General features: G+C 45.4%; 1 protein-coding gene across 3 annotated transcripts in view; it reads left to right on the top strand.

The window, feature by feature from the left end:
- SIL1 (SIL1 nucleotide exchange factor) overlaps positions 1-12,971 on the top strand; it is a 115,367-nt gene that overhangs the window by 53,168 nt on the left and 49,228 nt on the right. The window lies entirely within an intron of this gene.

Raw genomic sequence — 12,971 nt, 5'->3', positions numbered from 1 at the left:
ATTAGCAGCACTGGCTCCACGTCCCCCTGGGCTGAGAAGCCTCAAAAGCTGAGCGCTGGTGTCAGCCCAGTTGCCTCGTTTGGGGTGGGATGTAAGCAAGCTGGTTTGGTTACAACGATATACAAGATGTACGTGGCTTGGGGATACAGTAGATTGCTGCCAGGTGGATTGAGGTGTTTGCTTGTAAGGCTTATTTTCAGGAAGCCTCAGTTCCTAGACACTTAAGAGAAAACGTTCTTTGCCTTATGGAGGCCAGTTTTAGCTTCTAAGGAATTAGTTATTGTTCTTTACGTATTCTGGGAAATTCCTATCTACCAGAGAATAAGGACGTCAGAAAGACGCTGGTACCACGTCTCTCAGAGGACTATGACAGAGTACTGCTATTTTAAACATACAAATGGAGGACGCTCCCAGGCTGAGCTCTTCCTGGTTACAGCAGGACCAGCGCTTGTGCAAGCCAGCAGTTGGGAGGGGGACAGCATACATAACTATGGGCAGGCTTCGACCTTGCTGTTGGAACTTAGTTAACAATTCTGTTGATGTTCTGAAAACGAAAATATAATTCAGGCCACCTTCTCCTCCAGGCTGACCCTGAGAATCTGTGAGGAGAACTACTGAATAATTAGGGACCTTTATTTTATTTATTTATTTTTTTTGCTAGAGTTACTGCTCAATGTTGAACCACAGCTGGAAGGTGTCATTAGTTTCCTTGAGCTTATTGGTCCAAGTGTACTTTGCGTTAATATAATTACATAAATTGCAGTCTCATTAATCATAGTATGTTCTGCAGCATATCACTGTTGCCTTATTTTGCTGATGGCTTGGCTGGTGGGAACTGCTGTAGCCCCAGCGAGAGGTGGAAGACTGTGGCGCTTCCCCTGTATTCCGGTGATCCATGTCTGTTTTAACTCGCACTTCGTCTTTGTGTGCTTATTACTGGGTAAGACTCGAGCGTGTTTGCCGACTCGGCCCGTGGCTGCGGAGGTGCAGCCAGCTCGAGGGCAAGGTTGGTTCACTGCGAGGCAGTTCTGCCGCATCGCATCCTTGCCGGCTGCTGTTTTGTTCTGGATCCCTACAAGTCCCAGGTCCCTGGAGGCCAGGCCTCCTCCTGAGGCTCCTGGCATTGCAATTATTACGGAGAGCCTGAGCTTGAGCTCCGGGGACCACTTTATGGCCATTTGATGATGCTGTAGCTCTGTCTCCGTGGTGGAGCTGTCAGCCTTACTGGCAATGTAAATTCTCCTGGCTGCGTGCTAAAATTACACTGAGTTATTGATTTATCTTTGAGAGGATTTCCTTCCCGAGGGACATTGCTGGCCATTGTAATGATTTAGTTCTAGTGTGAGCACAGATTTCTTAGCAGAGCCGAGCCACCATCCTGCCTTTGAATCTGCAGTCCAGTATCGCACTGCTGTAGGGCTTCCTTTGCAGGCAGATTTTCTATTCCAGAGCCAGGGCAAGGTCGTACTTCTGTTGCTTCAGCATAACAACTGCAAATAAAAAGGGATTTTCAACTTTGCACTTGGGGAAGCTACATGTCTTAGGCTGGCATTTATGCCACAGCACCAACATTATTATTTTAGACTTGCATGTACAGATCTGAGGCTGGCACAGGGAAAGCATGAAGCCATGGTGGTATTAAGGTACCCGGGCAAGCTACGGGTTTGTGGGAATATAGCTTTTGTGCATTTTAGTTCTTTAAAAAGGCTCCTGTTCAGTGGTGCTGTACAGCTGGAGGATCACATTCAGGCCTGGATGTTGAGGGTGGCTCGTGGGGGGAAGATATCTGTTGTCAGGGCCACATTTGCTGTCAGGATGCTGAAGAGCAAAGGCCAAGGTTTAGCTTCTGGCTGAAGACAGTGAGCTGATGAGGAAGTGGGAGGGAGAAAGGGGATGGGAGCAGCCTTGCTCACCCAAAGTGAGTGTGTGCCAGGGGTGGCGCGCTAGAATACATTGAGGAACTTGCAGTTTTTATCACTGAACAACTCCATCATGATCGATACCAAAATAGTTAAGGGGAATATGGGGGGAGCAGGATCATGCAAGCTGTTTTTCTGAAAACGTAGGGTACAGCTTCTCTTTTCTTCACTCTCTGCTGACTCACCATGGAGTATCTCTACAAATCAGGCCAGGCAATTTTGATTTCAACCTCCTGCTTGAATCCCTGAGAAGGCAAAGCCAATTCTCCATTTCCACCATGAGTTTTCTTCACATAGCCCTGAAATCATACAAGGTTCCCATGCACAGCACTGTGCGTTTGGATCTGGTCTCAGCTGCAGCGTGGGTGCTGCACACCTGGTAAGATCAGAGGCTGCTCGCGCACATGTTATTATAAAAAAGCACTCCATGATTAGGCCCAGGGAGAACGTGGATTTATTCTTCTGTGAACCATGTGTGGCACAATTATTTTCCTTCTTTGTGATCTGTCTTTGAGATAAAACAAGTCCTTAGCGTCTGTCTTAAATACTGCAGTGCTGACAAGTTCTCCCAACAAAAATTAGGCTAATGTCCCTTACGGCTGCATTAGCTGTAGAACTGAGCCTTTAAATTGAAGCTTAGGAAAGTACTATAGCAATGCATTCTCTAACGCATCTTCTTATTCCAGCTTTTATTATTCAAATTTATTCTCACTATAGCTTGGCAGCATAGCTGGCAGACGTTTTTATTCAATATGTTTTGGTAGTCTCGCAGCCAGCAGTTTCAGATCAGCCACCTTTCGATGTTAACGGGGAAAATGGTTGTCCAACTCTGTAGACCTGGAGTCTCTTGGCTCTGGTAGATGCTGTAGGCTTGTGGAAATTTGGGTGCTGGGGTGTTAATGTGACCACTTATGCAAAAGCTTGAGATAAGCCAACTGACACACACCTAGTAGAGATGCAATTCAAGTCAATAAGCTGCACACTTTCACTGCCAGCAATACAGCATGTCCTGAAACGCTCTCTGTAATATTTGGAGCTGTGAGGAGGGAGTGTTTCTCCTCTGTGGCACATGTATGTTTTCTCGGTTTCAACCTAGAGTGCTTTATAAATACAGAACAGATATCACCAAGACCCTGTCATAAACCCTTCACAAACTTACCAGCCTTCCCCTTGGAAATAGCATCTTTTTTTGCCCCTCTCTCCTCCTGTTGCAGAATCTTAGACTTCAACTTTTCATTTCCAACCATGGATTAACTGTGGCCAGCTTAGTCCCCTTGGTTCTTACACCAGCGTTGGTCTAGCCTGATTCTCCCTCCCTAGAGACAGTGTATGCTTTCCATGCCTCCACGTTGCAGGTTCCTCCAGGATAGTTTGCTCTGCCCTCATGTTTGTTTGTTTTGGTCATCTTAATAGTCAGTGGAGAGAGAAAGAGAGGCTCTTTGAGGGTGATTTTTCCCTCTCTAGGACAAATATTGAAGCCAGCTGTGATGGATGATGTTCTGGAGGTGCTGGACTTTTTCTTAGACTACAAAGAAGCCAATGGTGCCTAGCTCAGTAAAAGTACCTTAACTTTTAGATACCAAAAGTTAGGCCGGATAAATTCCATCCTTATACCCTTTTGTCAGGTTCTCATTTGTCCGGGTCATCCTAGTTGTCCTTCTCTGCCTGTGTTCTACACTGATTTTCTCCGAACGTGGGTGAGCAGGACAGCTTGCAGCACTCCAGATGGGCTTTCAAGTATAACAAGTGTACTTCTGGGATGGCGATTATTTAACAGGTTGTGGTGACATTATAAAGTAGTTTAGGCTTAGGGATAAATAACTTAGCTGGAGAGGGATTACAGCTGGCTTGTGTAAATAACATTTGTGTTTGATGTTGACTTGGCAGCACAGTGAGACAGAGGTCATTGCAATGCCCATGCAGCCTGGCATATCACTTTGCAGCTGAAATAATCGGAGATGCAGCCAAGCAGTTCAGTATGGGACTGGACACCTTTAATCTCCACTTTGCTGCTGCTGCCCAGACCTTTGTGGGATTAAACTCTCTAAACAGTGAAGTTGTGCTACCGTTCACAGAATCGAACCCAATATGAGAACAGAAAATAGATTAAGTGCTTCGTATTGAATCACTATGCGCATGTATCATGCTGTAAGCAAGGGTGTGTGGTAATGCATAAGAAGTGACTGGCTAGAAGCTGGAGATAAGGTTTTGCTTGTAAAGTGAAAACCTGTGTTTTTGCCAATTTCACAGAAGGGCAACCCTTCTTCCTTCCTCCACGCTCTATTTTTTTTTCTTGGTTTATTTTCTGCTGTTTTAGTGCAAGTGAAAAAGAAGCTTTTGCAGAGAGGGAGGTGGAAGGGTGAAGTACTTGTTGCAAAGAGCTCTCTGCCATATGAAGCTTTCCTCTATTGGCAGTGGCAGAAGATACCTCAACAGATGCCACAGCAGTAACTCTCATCAGAGAGGCACCATATGTCCTCTCTCGAGCCCTCCCATCTCCTTCCCCAGGAGTCTTTCTCCCCAAGCAGCCCGCTAGCATCCACCTTCGCTTCCCTTGTTTACTATTTTAGAGCATCCAGGAAAGTGGCAGGCACATTGCAGAAGACACGTGCTCTGCCCTGGAGCGTGATAGCCAACTTGGTTACTCTACCAAGATAGGTTTGAGTTTTGGATCGGTTTTTAGGTGGCATTTAGCTCAGCTGTGTGCATATGCTCCTGCATAAGGGTGACGTGCGTGGAAAATAGTCTTTTTGACTCTCGCTGTGGCCACTGCAGGAGCACTTTCAGCTTGGAAAGTGAGGCTGAGAGTGGGGGGAGCGAGGAGGAAAGGGGAAGGGGATGCCTTTGGCAGAAGCAGGCAAATAACCACCGGTGATGGTAGATGGGAGTTAAATGCAGGGTACCTGTTCGCTGATCTGTCTGCCTCTCCCTCCCAGGTTTGCTCTCCCACTGCCGGAGCCTGAGGAGAAGAGGAGGCAAAGCCAAGCAAAGGCAGCAGATGTACTTGGCAAGTTTAAGAGGCATTTGGGAGCTGGAGCCCAGCGCTCGCATGGCGTGGGATTGAATAACCAGGTTCACGGCCCCTAGCGCTTGCTGATCAATTGAGAGAGCAGGAATAGTGGTGCAGTGGGAGAGTACTGGATCTGTTTAAATTGGCAGTCATGTCTTTGACATAAGTGGTTGTCCAGCTGAGTGCCCAAATTTAACTGATGCGCTTGCATGTCTAATTAAGTATTACTTATTGGAAAGCACACTCCTTGAGATGCTTTGCTCTCTGTTAGCTGCAGATCAAATTGTGGAAGGAGAGATTTGATTCCAAAATCACTTTTTAAAACGTTTTCATTATATCTGCTGAGAAAAACAAATTACAGAGAAGACCTCTTAGCACTAGAACAAAAGAGTGGCTTTAAAACCCTTTTCCGATAAATGTTTGAGCAGTAGCCTGGATGGATGGCGTTTAAAGACATGGTCATTATTCCAGCAAGCTGGCTGTTGGCTTTAAAGTCTTATGCAAAAAAGATAAAGTTCCCCCAAAGTGTATTGTGAGGAGCTGTCTCCCCTTAACCTTGGGTTTACTGAGCCCTTGGCACTTTGAGACCATGCAGTGATTTTTGTGGCATCAACTGAAGGAAAATAATAGCCCAGCAAGCACCAGTAAATAACTAGTCTCTAACTTAATGAGAGGCTGGAATGGAAAGCGGTGCTTTCTCAGTGCTCTGTTCAGAGTATGATTCAAGTCCAGCTGAAATCAGTGGAGTGTTTCTTCTTTAGGACACAGGAGGAGTCCCTGGGCAAAAACACGAAGCTGCGGCACTTTGTGGCGGGATGTATTATAACGCAGTAATTTGGGGCTTTCCCTGGGGTGTGCCCCCTCCTGTGGGTGGCTTTGCTGCCAGCAACATCAGCAAGACTCAAACTGGGACCTCATTCAGCCTTGGCTAACTTCAAGCATTTCCAATGGCTTTTGTCCCTACTCCACTGCAGAGCGGAGCAAAATTGGTGCTGAAGATTTCTTACTTAGACAGCACCATTTTGACAGGCTGAACTGCAGGATATTTATTAACCTAGCGTGGAATGTTACATAAAAAATTTGTCAGATAAACTAACCAGCTAAGGTGCATTTAATATGAAACATCCTTGGGTTTGTTTCCTTTTATTTTTTATTTTTTTTAACTGTTCATTCAGTCTCTCAATAATTCATCAGATTTGGTCATTTCTGGAAGACACTAGTGGAAGCTGCTGCTGAGAGCTGGCAAATTCTTTGCGGGGTGCAACCCCCACATCCGGGGATTTCTGGGGCATTTTAATGATGCTCATGACTCTCTTAATATTTTGTCTATGCTTATGCAATTTTAGTTTTGCTTATTTTTAATAAGAAAAGACTAGATATTGCCATTTGGGTGTTTGGTAGCCTTATAGTGGGGTAATGCTACCTTATATGAGTTCCTTTAAGTCCACCTAGTGAACACGGGCAGAGGTGTGCTCACTGCGCTCGCCCATTGCTCAGCCCTGTTGGTGGGATCCCATCAGTGTTGTCAAGCCTGGTATCAGGCCCTTCCTGCTCTTAAAGACGTTTCTGTGTTTGTCTATGTACTCTGGAAAGCAAAACAAAACTGCAGTTTGAATTGTTTGCTTTTCCTGTGATGACAAAAAACCTAAATCGCGGTTTCTTCCGTAATCCCGGGAAGGGGCATCTCTTTGTTTGTACTGCACATAGCGCAGCAGGATCGTTGTCCATATCAAGGTCTCCTAGGTGCAATGATAACACAAAATAATGACGATAAAAACAAGTCTTACGCTACCAGGACTTTTGATTTGCAGACAGAGACAACTCGGAGGTGCCTTTGGCCCCCAAGGCAGGCGGCTGCTGGCAGAAATGGCATTATGTGAATGGCCAGAGTGGGTCATACCAAGAGTTCATCCAGCATCCTGTCCTCTACAGATGTCAAAAGCACATGCTTAGGAAACAGTTTATGAACATGGCAAACATACAGTGATAATAAAAGAGAGTTTTCTCTATACTTAATTACGTAGCTAATTACAGCTCCTGCTGTCGCAGACTGTGCAGCCCTGAGAAATCAGAGAGTGTTGGGCAGTGAATAGCTCAGTGTTTCGTAAAGGGTGCGTTGTGCTCAACAGGCGAGGTTGATTTCCCAGTAGAAGTACAGCATTAATGGAAGTAAGAGATGCACGGGAAGTTGCCATGGGATCTTAGTAAAGCATTTGATACAGTGTCATAGGAGTCTGTACTTGAAATTTGAACGCAGATGTCTTTGAGCCTGAGTTTTCTTAGCGACTGTGCACTGCAAACGAGGCAGAAGGGAAATGCGTTGACTTGCTGGGGTGGTTGGTGGGGTGGGTTCAGCAGAGGACTTCTAGGCCTTATACAGTTAAATCTTCCCAGCAGCTATCTGGAAGAGGTGATATATAGCATACTAATTACCTTTTCAGATGGTACTTAATTGGGAGGAGCTGTGAGTGCTAGATAGAGAAATAATATGAAAGGCTCTAGATGAGTAAAAAAGCAGGGTGTGAAATAGCAAAATGAGATTCAGGCTCTGTGCTTCCTCTTCCCATCAATAATCCATCTCTTCCTGACCTGTGCCTTCTCCTCTTCCTTTTGTATGTAAAAATGTTCTGTTTTGAAATAATGAACAGTCCAAGGAGTGTTATGACTCACCCTCATAAAAACTCGGGCTTTGGCTGCCTCTTCTTGCTCGGCAGTGCTAAGTGGAGAGTCCGGAGTCAGAGCACATACCGACCCCCTTCAGATTAAGGCCGGTCCATCTGTTTTCTATTGAGCATGGCATCAAGTATGAGAAACGGACGGTGTTTTCGTGCAACTAGAGCCCGCTGGAGGAGGAGAAGGCATGCTGGTGCTGTGCCCGGGCAGCTGTAGCGCCCTCCTGCAGCCCAACACATGCCTCGCTGTCTGGATGGTTGTCCCCTAGCTCCAACCCAGGCTCTGTCCCCAGCCCTGTGCAACTAAGAGGTGAAAAGTGTTTCTGATCTGAGCTTTCTTGCGCTCGGTGCCCAGGGGCTCACCTTGATATTGCTGGTTGGTTGGCTAGGCATTTTGGAGCTCCAGAGGACACAGATGTCCCAGCCTCCCCACAGTGCTTGGTGGGGCACCGGTGCATCTCTCCTCTTGTACCCTGGCGTGTCCAGCCACCAGGCTGGACCTGGGCGTGCCAGCAAAGGGGAGCTGCACTGTTTTCTGGGATTTGTATCTTTTTTTTTAATCATTATTTTATTAAAGGAAGAGATACTATGTCATCAGATAACTTCTCGAGGATGCTCTTAACTGTCGGTCTCGTACAGCCTTATTATTTTTAATATTGCAACACAGCCAGTTTGTTTTGCTGGGAACATTCACATATTGACTCGTGTATTCTTTTGTTGCCTATATTAAAAAGAAAGTCCCTTTCGCCTCGTTCTCCTGTGCTGAAAGAAACAAAGAGTCAAGAAAAGATGATGTTATCTGACACTTGCTCAGGTATCAAGATTATTTCCGAGAACTGCAGAGCCAGTTACTGACTCATAAATGGGATTTTCACACTGTTAATAGATTTTTTTTGTTGTTGTTGGTGGTGGTGGTGGTGTTTTTTTTCCGATGCAACATGAGGACATTCACTTGGGGAGAAGGTGGGCCAGGGGCTGGGCTGAGGGATCTGCCTTAGGGAGCTGGATCGTCCCTTTTTCTGGTTGCAGAAGCCTTCCCAGAGCGACGCTCCTCTGCCGCAGGGGCCAAAGTGGTGCCTGAAGGTGTTTCCGGAGCGGGGGAATCACGTGTCCATGCTGGGCATCCCTTGCTCAGCAGGTCGATGGGCTGCAATCGGGAATTTGACCAGTGAGAAGGATGAGTAGTGGGTAGGAGATGGGGAAGCTCATCCCAGCAGCACAGTAAGCTATTACATGATCTCTGTATGAGACAGCACGTATGTTGTAAAGCTGCTATATGCATGAATACGCATGATGTAAAACTTTGCTCACTATTTTAATGCCTTCCTGTTGCTCTGTGTCGTGAATGGGGGCTCAGCCTTGCCCTCGTGTGTCCCTACGAAACCAGCAACCAACTGCGGCCAGCACTGAACAAAATCGTGTACTGGAAGGATGCTGTGCGGGATTAGACCTTTCTCGTTTAAGGAGGTAACATGCTTGGCCATTCGGTCCTTCCTGAGGAAAGGAAAGAGTTCCTTGAATATATACTTCCACGCAGTAGCGTGGCACACGTTCGGGCCTGGAGCCATCTAATTGCGATCGTTGCGCGCTGGATGTGCCCGACTCTTCCCTTAGTTGTCAATGTAATGGGAGCGAGTGCTGTTTTCCATTTGTTTATTTATTTATAGTCTTGTTTTCAGCCTCTGCAAAACTTGATCTAGGCGCAAAGCTTCAGCAACGTACACATAGCAGAATAATAGATAACTGTGATTTGGTTACAAGGCAATAATTTAAGTCGACAGGTTTAGCTGATAACATAAAACACGAGAGAGAAATAAGATCAGTTTATAAATGTCAGCAGAACCCCTGAGAGTGAGTCGGTGCCTTGAAGCTGACTCCGGTGCTGTTATTCCATCTAATATATTATAAGAAGAAATAAACGGAGGTTTGGAGAGGAAAAAAAATAAAAAAAAAAATCTGACTGGCCAAGATTAAAAGAATGGGGCTATAAATTAAATTCTTCCTCAGTGTCACTTTAAGCAACTTCCGAGACAGCTGGCATACGTCCAAACCGGAGGAATGCAAAGAGGCCTTGGAAGCGCTGCGTGGTTGTTGCGTGCCGGTGCTTTCCGGCTCGGAGGGAGAGGGCTGCTTTAGGCGGCGAGGAGCGCAAGCAGCGGTGCCCCACGCTCGAGCACGTTGCCGCCGGCTGGACCTGGGTGTCCTGCTACAACCCGCCGGTTCAGCTCGGTTCAGTTGCCCTCGGACGCCTGAAACGAGCCAAGCCGAGCTTCTCTGACGGCAGTCTCGGCCCTGAGGGTTGCGTGGGCAGCGGCGCCGGCTGGTGTCCCTTCTCCTCTCCAAGCAGTCCTGGGGCAGCAAAGCCCATCAGCCGCTTCGCTCTGGCTAGCATGTGGCAAAAATAGGTGCTTGGATTTTTTATTATTATTATTTTAAACGAAATGAGTTTATTAATTTCTTTCCATCATTACCCCTTGTTCCAATGTTCCCATTCAATAACAGGTTAACTCAATAACCTCAGACAGTCTCCACTTGCAATGCAAAACCATTTTGATAAGCACGCTTTTATTCTTCTTATGTATCAAGGAGATAAAAGGTCCTAAAATTGCTGGAATCTTAGATTGTTTATGCATTTTTAAATTGAATTTCAGTTCCCAAATGCAGCTTGATACAAATAAGTAAAAATGAAATTCTCTAGTGTAAAAAAAAAAAAAAAAAAAAAAAAAAAAAAAAAAACTGTTAAGAATACAATTCTATATCAGGAGAATGGGAAGCTATATAACTGCTGACATATGTATAGATCTGGTGTATGCGCCTGGTTGTTGAATAGTATCAAATTATAGGAATCAAAGAGAATCAACTATTTTTAAGGGAAATGTCTAGAAGCTACGTATTGAAACAAGATTAAAATTCAGGGTTTCCAGCTTGCTCATTTAAATCAGCAATTTTAATCACATTATTCATGTCAATCCAACCTGAAACACACTTTGCGAATCGTTTTTAAAAATCTCCCAAACTGAACAAGAGAGGAGACCTCATCCCGTCTCAAATGCCTTGGATATTTAAAGTGACTACCCAAATCTCGTTACTGAAAACAGGGGTGTCGTTGTTGATTCACTTACTAAAGCAGTATGTTTGCCCTGCTGTGGCGTGAACCTGCGCTGCTGTGCACAGTGGCAGGAGGAGGCTGTTGCTGGAACGGCTGCTGTTTAAGTGCTTCCACGCCGAGATTTCTGCTCGTGGGCTCGGCATAGTCTTAGTCGAAACCTATTGGGGAAAGTATGGAGACACAGAAGGAGGGAAGGTTTGTGTCTTCTCTGACGGTAACGTCCTTAATTCAATTGTGCTGCATTTGTAAGCTTGTACATGCTGGGATTCGCGTTCCCTTTTATTTACTGCTTGCTGAAAATAGAAGCTCGGAGAACTGGTCACATGGGAGTCGTTCAGGCTACTGGAGGCTGCTCGGTTTCCTTCCCTTTTTATGTTTCTTTTAAGTAAAGCCCATCAGCCTTGTTCCTCTCCCCTGGCAACAGAGTGAACTAATGTGTCCAGATGCGCAAGGAACATGAAAGCTAGAATATACTGTACTGTTCTAACAGGGACATTTATTTCTGGCTACATTTGACAATTCAGGAATTGCTTCAGAAAATACTGTGACTGTAACCGTGGCTGACTGAATGCTTTTGACCCGGTGAGAAAAGCCACTCACTTCAGGTTTGGAAGAGCCCAGCTTTCCCCCGCTCTTTCTCTCAGGCTAAGTGGTGCTCATACCTGTGGAAGAGGAAGACATCCTAATGTATTTGTATGCTCAGCGTGTAATGCCGTTTTATACTTTTTCTTTTGCCGGGAGTCCCCTGCCTTGGTGTCTTTTGAAACATGTGAGGTGTCATCCTTTGCACTGAATTTTTACAAACTCGTTTTCGAAAGGCACGTCGTAGCTGCTCCGGCTAGGTTGCCTGCAAGGGGAACATCTCGGCTATCACAGCGAATTTCTGCAGAGCTCACCTTTCGAAAATGGGAAGATGCTCATCTCTAGACACATAGATTAAAGCTCCAAAGTATAACAAATAACGGAGCCAGCTGGGGCAGGAGGATCACCAGTGGAAAGCTTACCAAGGAATATATACTGCTTCTTCACTGGCGCACAGAAATGGCACGTTTAGCTTGTCCCTGCATGCTTTAAGGAAGATAGGTAATCATGTCTGTCCTTCTCCATATTAGACACTACTTTCTACTGAAAGGATACGGTAGAGAGAAAGGCATCGGAAATATGCCTTGTTTTAATAGGAAATCCTCTAAGTTGGTTATTTCCAGATTCTGTAAATGAATTTGTACCTGTTGTGTGTCTTTAGGCTTTGCAATGTTTTTGTCTAAATTGTGGCAAACATTCTAGTCTTTTGTAGGAAACACTAGATCCTGTGATCAGTGGAAAGTCTCTTTGGTCTTGAATAGGTAGAGTCAATGTGGAAGTTCCCTAGACTAGAGGATTTTGTATTATGAGAACATGTATTTCTTGCAAGAAATCCTTTATTATCCTCGCCTTCATTTCCCTTTGGTAGGAAATGCCATCTGTCTCATACATGCTGTGTTGTTTTATTCTAAGCATCTTCTTAGGTAAAAGGAAACAGATAAAGGAAAGACTGGATAGGGAATTCTCATAGCGAGGAGCATAAGCAGCTGCGTGTCTGTCTGGGTACGGCTGTGTGTGTACAGCTGAGATCTCCGTATTCACTCAGCTGTGACCCTGCTCTCCTAAGCAGGCAGATTTCTTGCATTAAAAAGAGAGGAAGCGGACTCAGGACAATGGAATTAAATGTTGCCATCTCTCTGTCCCTGTGCAACAGTTGTCCATCAAGACATGTTTCTGGTGTAATTGTGGCATTCTCCAAGAAATGACCAAGAAAAGCGCTCTGAATTTCCCATCTTTTATGCATTTAAAATCAAACCTAAATGTTGTATTCTGTGTATTTTTGTTGGCATATAATAGTGATCAACTATCTCTTTTAATACAGTGTTTCCAAAGCAACCCAACCTCGTAGTGATCCACTTGATATTCAGTGTATGTGGCTGAAGGAACATCTGATGCATGCTCTGATTTCATCTTGGCAGCTGTGTTTTATGCCCTCTGCCCGTGTCCAAATAGCCTCAAAATCAACTCCCGATGAAGATTTTTAGTGGTTTCTTAGGCACTGGCGCCCTAAGGTCAAATCACTGCTTTATGAAGACAGGGGCCTGTGTTCTTCATGGGAGCTGTGCCTGGCTCCAGGTCTCTCCTCCGCAAACGCCCCCAGTGATGAAGCCAGCAGCCTGGCTGGAAGGGCATGCAGCTGGGGAAGAAGTGTTCAGGCAGGTCAGCGTGGTACTTCTGAA

Source organism: Apteryx mantelli, chromosome 14 (genome assembly GCF_036417845.1).
Source record: "Apteryx mantelli isolate bAptMan1 chromosome 14, bAptMan1.hap1, whole genome shotgun sequence".
NCBI lineage: Eukaryota > Metazoa > Chordata > Aves > Apterygiformes > Apterygidae > Apteryx > Apteryx mantelli.
This window is presented reverse-complemented; position numbering and strand designations above follow the sequence as displayed.